The following is a 10,286-nucleotide window of genomic DNA, read 5'->3' as shown; positions in this document are numbered from 1 at the left end:
ATCAGAGGATCAGAGCTATGAAACAGAATATGAAGATAAAGGAAGAAAAGGGATTTTTTTTTTTTTAAGAGTTGGATTACTTTTGTAGCATGCAATATTTCAAGAGTTACCTGGTGCGTTTGATGCGTGGCACTTCATTAGTACTAAAGCTTTGCCATTCATAACAAAGAAATGGGCAGTAGGAGATACACTAAGCCGTGTCTGTGTCACCCTGTATGGTGTCCCCCCCTCCTTTAACAGTGTCTGGGGCTCAGACAGGTCTTGGTGCACCACACGGTGGGACTGCTGCGAAACGAGCTCCCAAAGACTGGACCCTTCTGGCTGAGCCTGGGGGGGGATGGCTCTGGGATGCTGAGAGCCTGCAGAGTGCAGTACAATGGGTTTTGTGCAAGTAATGAGAATTTTACCCAACAGGCATTGAAATGACATGCTTTTTTTTTTTTTTTTTTTTTTTTTTTTTTTCGTTCAGACAGAGATTGAGCAAGGAAACTCCTGCTGCCTTAAATTACAGAGGTGGTTGGACATGAGCCAGCTGCAGGCAGCTGATTTTTATTTTTGTGAGAGCCACCACTGTTTGCATACGCTACAACACTCTGCAGGCTCCGAAGACAACCTTTCTCTTCCCATTTTTAGTGTGATGGAGCCCTAAAGCCATCTTGCCTTCATTCTTCAAACATCATTTGTTGTGATTGTTTCTATATGGCCTTTGCGGAGATTAAAATGCCAAAGTTACAGGGTTTTTTTTAGAGTCAGGGAGAAGGCTAGGAAAGCTGATTTTAGCTTTAGGGAAAGAATGAACTCACCAAGTTTTGCAGCTGATTTTTACAGAGAAACATTTCTTCACAAACTAATTGAGCATATTTAATTAAAAAAAAAATAAACTCCCTTAAGTACAATATTTCTGCCTTAAATAAAACTACAGAAATTCAGATGGAATGGCTGGAAGAGGAAAAAAATTATCGAGTCTCATTTGCTTTCCCTTACCGCTTCTTGTTGGCTCACTGAGCACATCCACCTTTTCATCAAGATGGTCACTCGAATTTTGTTCTGCTCTGGTTGTTGCAGAGTATCACAGACCCTGCACACCTCAGGAAAAACCTTTCCTCCCTCCTCCTCCCAAAGTGTTAAACTGCCATCTTGTAAGATGAACTAACATTGCAATTTGGTATTAAAATAAATCGCTCCGAGTCAGTTTTACAGCAGGAACAAAATATAAGAAATGAGTGCTGATACACCCACACAAATACACATGCATGCACGCACTCCCACGAGCAGCCATCCCGAGCGAAGGCTGAATCCCAGCTTCTGTACGAATCTGATCTGTGTTGTGCTCGGTTTGGATTTGAAATCTGTAGGTTTTGTGGAAAATGGCTCAGAACTGTGTGCAGGGCAGTGATAACACATTCACAGAAGGGCAGTATAAATAGCAGATATGACTGGATAAGATGGCTGATAAGTTCTGGCTTATCCACCAGAAGATGCCTCCCATCCTGCTTGTGGAAAAAAAAAAAAAAAAAGGATGCTTTGCATATTTTCTAACAGATCCTTGAGATTCGTGAAGAAAAAAAGTAAAATGTTCTGAATTGTCCAAGTCTAAGGAGCCCAAGTTTCACTTCCCAAGATGATTTATAACACAAATGAATCAGTGGTGCAGAGGTTGCTTACACTTGCTGAAAAAAATTATCCCCAAATAATTGATACCGCAAGCAATGCTGAAAGTTATGTAACTTGTAGGCACAGCGGGGTAAAACTAGAAGACATTCTCTTGCAAATAATCAAAAAACACATTGACATGAACCGTCCTCAACACGTGTAGGGCACTTATATCCACAATTCCTGTCCAGCAGCATGGGATGGATGCATCCGAGCTGCCTTTGCAGTACTGCCCAGCTGCTGCTTCAATCCACGTAATGTTCACCAAGGGCAGACCAGGTGGGGGACTTAGAACTTACAGTGCTGAGAGCTATCCATAATTTCCATGTTCTTTCAACATGTATTTGCGAAGGACAACATCAGTCCAGTGCAGAACTTGATAGCGTGTCTCTGGTCTGCAAAAGACAGACTGTGAACATCATGTACACAATACCTGGATTTTATTCACATCAAAACTAATAATTTGTATCATCAGTTTAAAACTGTATGCCACCAAAATATCTTTGAAGCTATAATTTAACCTGCAACTCATACTTTTGGTTTTACTTTATTAGTTGAATTACCTTAGAAAATGAATTGAGATAATGAATGCAAAAAATGAACCACTGACTATAATGTTTTTTTAGGGAGACAAGCTGCAGAATGAGGTTATGTTGAGTAGAAAAACTGTTATTCTTTTCTATTTCTGTGAAGTAGCTTTTTTATTTTTTTTTCCTCATGGGAAATCATTACTCTTTCTGGAGAAGGTAAATTGAAATGTTCCTCTGAAATAGCTTTCCTCTTGAAAATAATGGCTGAATCCTCCCTCCACCTCATCAACATCAGCTTCTAATCTTGTTGGAAACCAGTGATTTGTGGAAGCAGTGGGGACCAAACACTTTCTCCTGAGTGTCATCCTTGCTCGGTTGAGCCATAGACTCAAGTGTCTCCAATTTTACAGAAATTTGCAGAGATTTTCTTCTGCTCTTCAACTGCCGTTCATTTTGATGAGGATTCTAGGGCAACGAAGGATTGACTGCAAAGATTACTTCATCCACAGAGTTTTTTCTGAGTTCAGACACCAAAAGAACTCCTTTCCCCACAAGGCCTCTTCACCATCCCTATGAAGGGTGTAGCTCTCTGCATCGTTAATGACTCCAGGGCACAGAGACCAGTGATCCCCATCAGGAAACACAAACACTACAGCTGAGAGCAATGGGCATTACTGGTGACAGTGGAGATCTTAAAGTGTATGCATCTGGTCTGCTCTTACCCAGTATCTGCCATAGCATTTCGTGCCTCTCTCTTCAGCACCAGGACTCCTGAGGCTGGATCAGTCCTGCTGAGTTCCCCCCCAGCACTGCTGTGGCAATGGCTGTGAAATATTGCTCCTCCGCTGGCTTTGCTTTATGTGCTTGGTGTAACTACTGAAAACTTTGCCCTAGGGTCATCCAGCCATGTGCTCCCTAGTCCATTAAAGCAGCTTTCATAAAACACAAAGATAGGTGTTTTGGAGCCTTTTATGTAGGACAAGAAGCTGTATATTTTTCTTATTATTATTTTCACTCTACTGCCTTCCAGCATATTACCTTTCTCTTCCAGACTGTAGTCTGGCTGACATTGAGAGCCTCCCTTTTTACAAATGATTAAAAAAAAAAATCCTCAAAACTATTTAAAAAAACTGTTCAGAACTGGGAATTTCCTTGGCTCTCTTTCTTCTTGTTTCTTTGATATCATCAGTATTTCTCTCTCATTCACTGGTAACAGGAGTCAGAGTATCTACCACATCTCACCTCTGGCTTTACTTCACTGTTGAAGGAAGAGAGAGAGTTATCTGTCTCTTAAAAACCAAGAAGAAAAATGAAAAGCAACATCTTAGAGTTTATTTTGAATTCTTTATCAACATAGGAGTGAGGGCCGCCTCAGACGTCGAGGTCCATGATCAGAAGCTTCTGCTATTTATTGCTTATTTCAAGTGGACAGCCAGGGAAAGATGCATCAAACAGCATAGCTGTTAAAAGGCTAATACCCACTTAACAGCACAGCATACAGCAACCATTTCCAAACAGAACTTATTTTGAGATTGTGATTTAGCTCCCAATTAATTCAGATGATTCTTCCCTTTGAAGCTTATTTTCATTAGCTGACATCTGCAGATTCTTAGTACAAAATGTAACAGGATGTAGGTTTTTGAAACATTTTAATAGGAATTCTGGATTTTGCCTTCTGCATGTCAGGCGAGTGGGCAAATACTTATCTATATAAATCCATATAATTTCATTGGCTTCAGTAGAGATATGCAAATCTACATCAGATGACAATTTGTTCTATTTTATGTAGCTGAAAGCGAATGCAAGATGATTTTAGTTTTGGAAAGTATTTGAAAAAAAGTAATTGGTTGAATAACTGGGAGGTTGAATAACTGAATCCAGACACACAGTCAAATCCCAAGTAGTTACTGTGCCATCATATGGTGAGTCACACCTGTGAAAGTTCAGAAAAGTGCTGTAAATCCTAAGCAGAGAGAAAAGAAGGAATAAAACAGGAGAGAATTTTATCAGCATTTATCCAGTATCCTGGGTTAGGACAGGAGGATAAGACTTCAGCAGGAGAGTGTGGATTCATGACTTATTGCTTGATAAAATTTCCAATAATATCCCAGTTTTGTTGAGATATTATTGGGAATGCTATGGATGTTATGCTTGCCATAAGAGAACAAAGAAACCCACCTTGTCTGTGCTCTTACCCTGTAGGTTATTCTTCCCAGTTGCTAGTTCTGAAGGATGCTTATGAAGCTGTTAGAAAGCCCTGTATTGACTAAGATGTCCACTGTAATCCATTGGCTCATTACTGAAGGTAAGGTGCTCACGGGAAACTTAGTTCCTCAATATTACATGTTCTACCGAGATCTTATTTTCCCAATACTTATAATTATTTTAAACTTTGCCTTTTGGGTGATTTTTTCCTTTACCCTTCTCCGTGCAATTAGCTTTTATTAATTTTTTGCCTGCTCTGCCCTGGCTCTGAGCAGCTGCCAGTCTGTTGCTGGGCTGCCTTCCCGAAGCTGTGCTTGAGGCGCTGAATTCAGCTCTGCATTTTGCTGACAGGCTGGGGATTTAGGCTGGCTCTTAGGTGTAGCACTCTGATTCAAACACCACATTCTCCTTTTGGATACAATGCTGAGCCTTTTATCATTACTAGGGGTGTTGCACACTTACTGTCCTTATATTATCACAACATTTGTACTGGAAATGATCTTTGGGGAAGTGGGATTCATCCTGCGAGGGCAGTTCAGGTACCACTGCTGTCATTTATTCAGTTTTCTGCTCTCTGCCTTCATTGCCAAAGACATTTCTGTTTTTCCTTTATTTTAATTTAAAATAAAAATAATTCATGGAGACGGGCTCAGGGATCTGACTGCTATTGGTATGTGTTCTGAGCTGTGATTTTTCTTTCAGCAGTGTAAGCGCATCACTCTGAGTGCAGCAGACTATGAAGGCACCAGCAGCCCTTAGCATACGTGAACGTTTCCCGACATTAAAGTCACTTCTGTAAGGTACAAGCAGAACAGTTGGTGTTTGCAACCTAACTTCAGCACTCCCTTATCTTTTCCCGACTGTGAGCAAGCTGACAAAGTTTTTGAATAGCATTTATTTAAAATGCAGAGTCTGCATCTGCATATTAGATACATCCGCATATCAGATGCAAGTTGTTCTCCATAAACAATTAGGAGTCAAAGACATGGATTTGTTGTCTGCCAGACAATTTGCTCCTAATCTACAAAAAACATTTTCTGTTAGAGATAAGATGTGATCTTTCAAACATACACTATCACTTTGCATTTCAAGTGTTTGGGAGGAAGATTCTAAAGTTGGAAAAAAATCATATTATATGTTTTAAGAAGAGGGGATTACAAAGTGGAGCTCGTAGAATAAATATCTCCAAAAGGACTATTAAACTACTTTATAGTCAGCACCTAAAAATAATTAATTGATTGAAATTAGCTAATGTGGGATTGTCAAGAAAAGTCCATACAAAACAAATTAAGTTTCTTCTTTGACTCATAACTGGCCTCAGAAATAGTGATGAAACAGCAGATGTGCTATGTGTCTGCATCAGTAACATTTATTACACACCTAGAATGAGATTTTCAGAGGTAAGCTACGAAAATATTGTATAGATAGGTCATGAAGTGGGTAAGTATTTGCTACTAAAGCCACTCTCAAAATGTAAGTAACAGTTGTGTACCATGAAACTGGGAGGAGGTTTCAAGTAGGTTCCTGAAGGGATCTGGTCTCTACACTCTATTAAATAGGCTAATGAACAAAATTAATAATGAAATAAAGAGTCATAAAATTAGCAGATGACTATGAGAAACAACGAGATAGTTAAAGCATTTTGAGGAACAGGTCTGGAATTAAAGTTAATCTTGAAAAATCCACAAGATGGCCTAAAATCAGCAAGATAAAATTCAACAAAGACAAGTGCAAAGCACTACCCAGAGGAAGGAGGGATCAAATCCTTAAACAAAAACAGACAGTGGATAACAAGGAAGCAAAATATTTTGAAAGGTCATGAGGATTATATTGGATTACAGTCTCAAATATTGGTCAATACTGTGGTGAAGGTGAAAAAGCAGGCTGACCTCAATGTGGGGGGTATTGACTGAGAATTTTTTGTAGCCTGCAGAAGATGCATAAGGGGCTTTGTCTGGGGCACCAGGACAGATGACAGTTCTAGGAAGTGTAGTCTGTTAGGAAATTTGATTAATTCAGCCCAGAGGAAAGAAAAAAGAGAACAAGTCAAGGTGGTCTTTTTCAGACAGACACATCCAATGATGACTGTGCTCTAAGAGGAAGAAAGTAAAGGACCAAAGAACCAAAGAAGACTTGGATTATATAAGGCAATCCACCCACCCTACACTTGGTGCTAAGGTGATGACAACCTGCAACAAGGTAGTGAGGGTGGCTGTGGGGTCTACCTGACTGGAAGTTCTTTGAGAGAAAGGTAGAAAAGCTCCTGCCAGAGATGGACTTGCTGTATGCAATCCTGCTCCAGTGCAGAAGGGTTGTACTGGGAAACCTTGTTGAGACTCCTTCAAGCCCAGTATTTCTAAGGAAATGCCCAGGGGGGTTGAGTTTCTCACTGCAAGTGAGCAGTAGTCAACAGGTAAGCTTTTGCTGCTTTTGCCATAAAGTTCTAGATAACAACACATGTACAGTTTGGCTACTCCTCCCTTCATCCCTTCTTTCTTTCCTTCCTTTTCCCTGCAATATTCAGGTGGTGGTTTTAGTTCAGTTGTGAGTGAAAACAAGATAATTAAAGAAACCTGATTTCCAATACATTACTATCACTCTTGCCATCCACTACAATAAACTCAGCATCACTCCTAGCCCCCACACACCCTGCACTGTATATTAAAACCGCATGGCATGGTGCCCACCACCACCACCACCACCAGTACCTCCATCTCTGTCCTGTCATTTTGAGCCCCCACCTCCACCCCCTCTACTGTTCCCTGTCTATTGTGCACTGAGGAAGAGCACATGATCCAGCTGTTTTGGGATATATTGACGTTTATTGGCCAATATGAGTGGTCAAAGAGAACCAAAGACCAAAGAGAACAGGTACCTGTGGAATTCACTACGCAGCCTTCCCCTGAATATGAAAATCAACGTGCGTTTCTTTCTTTGATCCAGCTGTGAATTTCACAATGTTTGTAGAAACTTGGGGAAGCTTTCAGACCTTCACACCTCTGTCAAAGAGCTGAAATCTACTAATGGGATCGGAAGTTATTGGCAGACAGAGGGGATTCAACAGACAGACAAAAATCTGACTGCAAGGGCATTATTTCGTTAGTTAATCAAGCAAAAAGTAAGTATACTTTTGTTAAAAAAAAATCTATATTTTATGTTTCTGATTGCACAATCAATGATGCTGATAAACATTTTCTTTCTGTTTTGAGAGAGATACAACATTATTCTGGACATTTCAGCATTTATTGAGCATAGTCTGTATATCACCTCATTAGCTTAGGACAGAAATTAATAAAGTCTTTATTCTGATTTGTTTAAACAATGCAATACTTTCAACACTTCTAGCATTTCTAATAGTTAGATAAACCAAGATCTTGTGTATAGGCCATATTTGGAAAAAGTAGGTTACAGTTACTGTAGTCTATTAAAAACCACTAACATTTTGCACTGCTATTTTTTCTGCACTGTAATTAGATTCAGGTTGAGCTCATGCAATATCTAAATGTAGACTCCTAGCTCAATAGCTAATAGAATCAATTGAGACCCTTCACATACTGGCATTTTGTTTGCAACAGCCGTGGTAGTTGTAACAACTCAGACGAGCAGGACAGCGGTCAGATGCCTCTTGATTCCCCACTGGTGGATGGCCTGAGGCAGCTCTGCTGGCAGAGCTGAGACAGAAGCACAGCAAACATTTTTCAGGCACAGTAATTGTGTATCTTGGGGACTCCCAGTCCGGTTTTGTGTTGTACTGGTCACAGCCGAAGAGATTTCTAACACTACCAACACATTACAAGTGACAGGCCAGAGCCATTACTGTGTTTTAATACTAAAATAAAAATACAATGATCATAGTTTCCTATATCTCTTCCAATCCTTTCTAATATGTAATTAAATATGTAAAAAAAAAAAAAAACCATGTACAACTTCTATTTTTTATTATTTTTTTTACATGTAACATGTGAAATAAACATGTAAATAAAACATTTGGTCACTTCCTTCATCTAAGAGGATGCTGTCTTTCCATCCTGCCCGTGCCCTGTATCTGGGTAGTCTTTGAGTCCTGCAATACAGTTTTTACAAAGCTGTAAGTAGATGCACGCTTGCAGTGGCTTAAAAACTGTTTGCATCTCATTTTAGATGTGGCTGTACACATGAGCTGTTTGGGAGCCGGTCTGAATGGACGTGGGAGGAGGCCCTGGGGGATGAGAAAGGCTCTTTGACCCCTCTCTGATGCAGCACCAGAACAGCCGCCCTCACACCCTCGGCACGAAGGCCCTCCACTTCTCATCTTCTCCCCGTGCCTCATGAACATGGGCAGCACAAACAGCCACCCGGGGGAAGAGGAAGGCTGAAGCCTTCTGCCTCCAGCTGTCCCCAGGAGAGGAGGAAACAGGCAGCAGCTGGAGTTGTGCCCCCATACATCTCCTTGCAAACCTGTGTGCTGAGAAGAAGAGCTGCTTGGGGGGGTGTTTGTGAAGGAAAGGGGGTGTGGGAGTCGTGGGTGCTACTGGAGAAGGGTGTGAGGAGGAGGACTGTGAGGAGATCGGGAAGTACAAGGAACTTAATATGTTAAGTACATTAAAAGGATACTTGATTATCGCTGGCCGTTTAGCAGGTGCAATTTCAGTAGGTATTAATGGTCAGGCTCCAGGAGGGGAAGTGCACTCCCATCAGGCAGCTGACCTTTAGAGCAGCCCGCGGCAGTGAAGAGAATCAGCACAGGCACACCGATAAAAAAAAAAAAAAAAAAAAAGCTTGTTTATTTATTTGTCACTGATACCTCACCAAGTAAACGACTCCATGTTAGCTTAGCTCAGTCCTGACAGCTGCTCCTTTCATAAGCCCCATTTCTCACCTACCTGCAGCAAATGATGCATCTTCAGGTATTTGTTCAGTGCAGACTCCGAAGCACAGACTCCCTGTGCTGTGCTAAACTGTAAATACCAGTTTCTGAGCTGCTCAGCACGTGTGGTTTCTAAATAATCTCATAGGATATTCACTTGAGGGAAAGTTCATTACACGTAAATTATTCTTTAACAGTGACTATTGACTGCAAAAACACGGACCACAAAATTAATTTACCTTTAGCTGTATTAGAATGATGACAGTTTCAAATAATTCTAAAATAAGATGATGCTTTAAGGAGCAGATATATCTTGTCAGCGGTTTAAAATTAGATCATATATTCTGCATGACTGAAATCTGCTCCTTATAGGATGTGCATGCACGTGTGTGTGTGGGAGAGGGGAGAGGGGAAAGAAAAGGATCTTTTTACTACTCTTCTCATCTGCACTCTTCAATTCCGAAAGGGAATTTTAGATTAAACCAGAAGGGAATTAATTGTAATCGTGAGGTTTTGTTGTGGACAGTCTCCTCTGAAATTCACCCTTTGCAAACTGCCTCCTGTCATGAACACCTAAGGTAAAAGATGTTAAGCAGGTGAGTAACTTTGTGTCAAAGAAAATGGAAAGTGAAGCAGAGTTTATTATTTATTTATTTATTTTGGTGCTACATCTGTACTACTGATCATGCCAGCCCTATAGCCGATGGTTTATTTGGAAAGGCCTAACCGCACGTTCAATACTTTCAGGTGCTCCCAAGGACTAACTTTTGGGGCAGCAGGAGGACAGCGGGGTGATTGGCCAGCTCTGCCCCTGCTCAAAGCCAGCACCCTTCATGTCAGCCCTGAAAACCAGGGGCCTGCGGGCTTCCTTCTGAAGACAGAAGCAGGATTTAGCGCTGCGGAGGAGGATGAAGGGCAGTGCCCGAGCAGGGCCGGGTGACACAAGCAGCATCCCCACACGAGGGGACGGGGCAGCACCTGAGGGAGCCCCCTGCTCCCCTCAGCCCCGCCGTTCCCCCCGTGGAACCGCGGCCGCTCCTCGCCCGGCCGCC

This window comes from Aythya fuligula, chromosome 2, assembly GCF_009819795.1.
Source record: "Aythya fuligula isolate bAytFul2 chromosome 2, bAytFul2.pri, whole genome shotgun sequence".
Lineage (NCBI taxonomy): Eukaryota > Metazoa > Chordata > Aves > Anseriformes > Anatidae > Aythya > Aythya fuligula.
Note: the sequence above shows the minus strand (reverse complement) of the source record.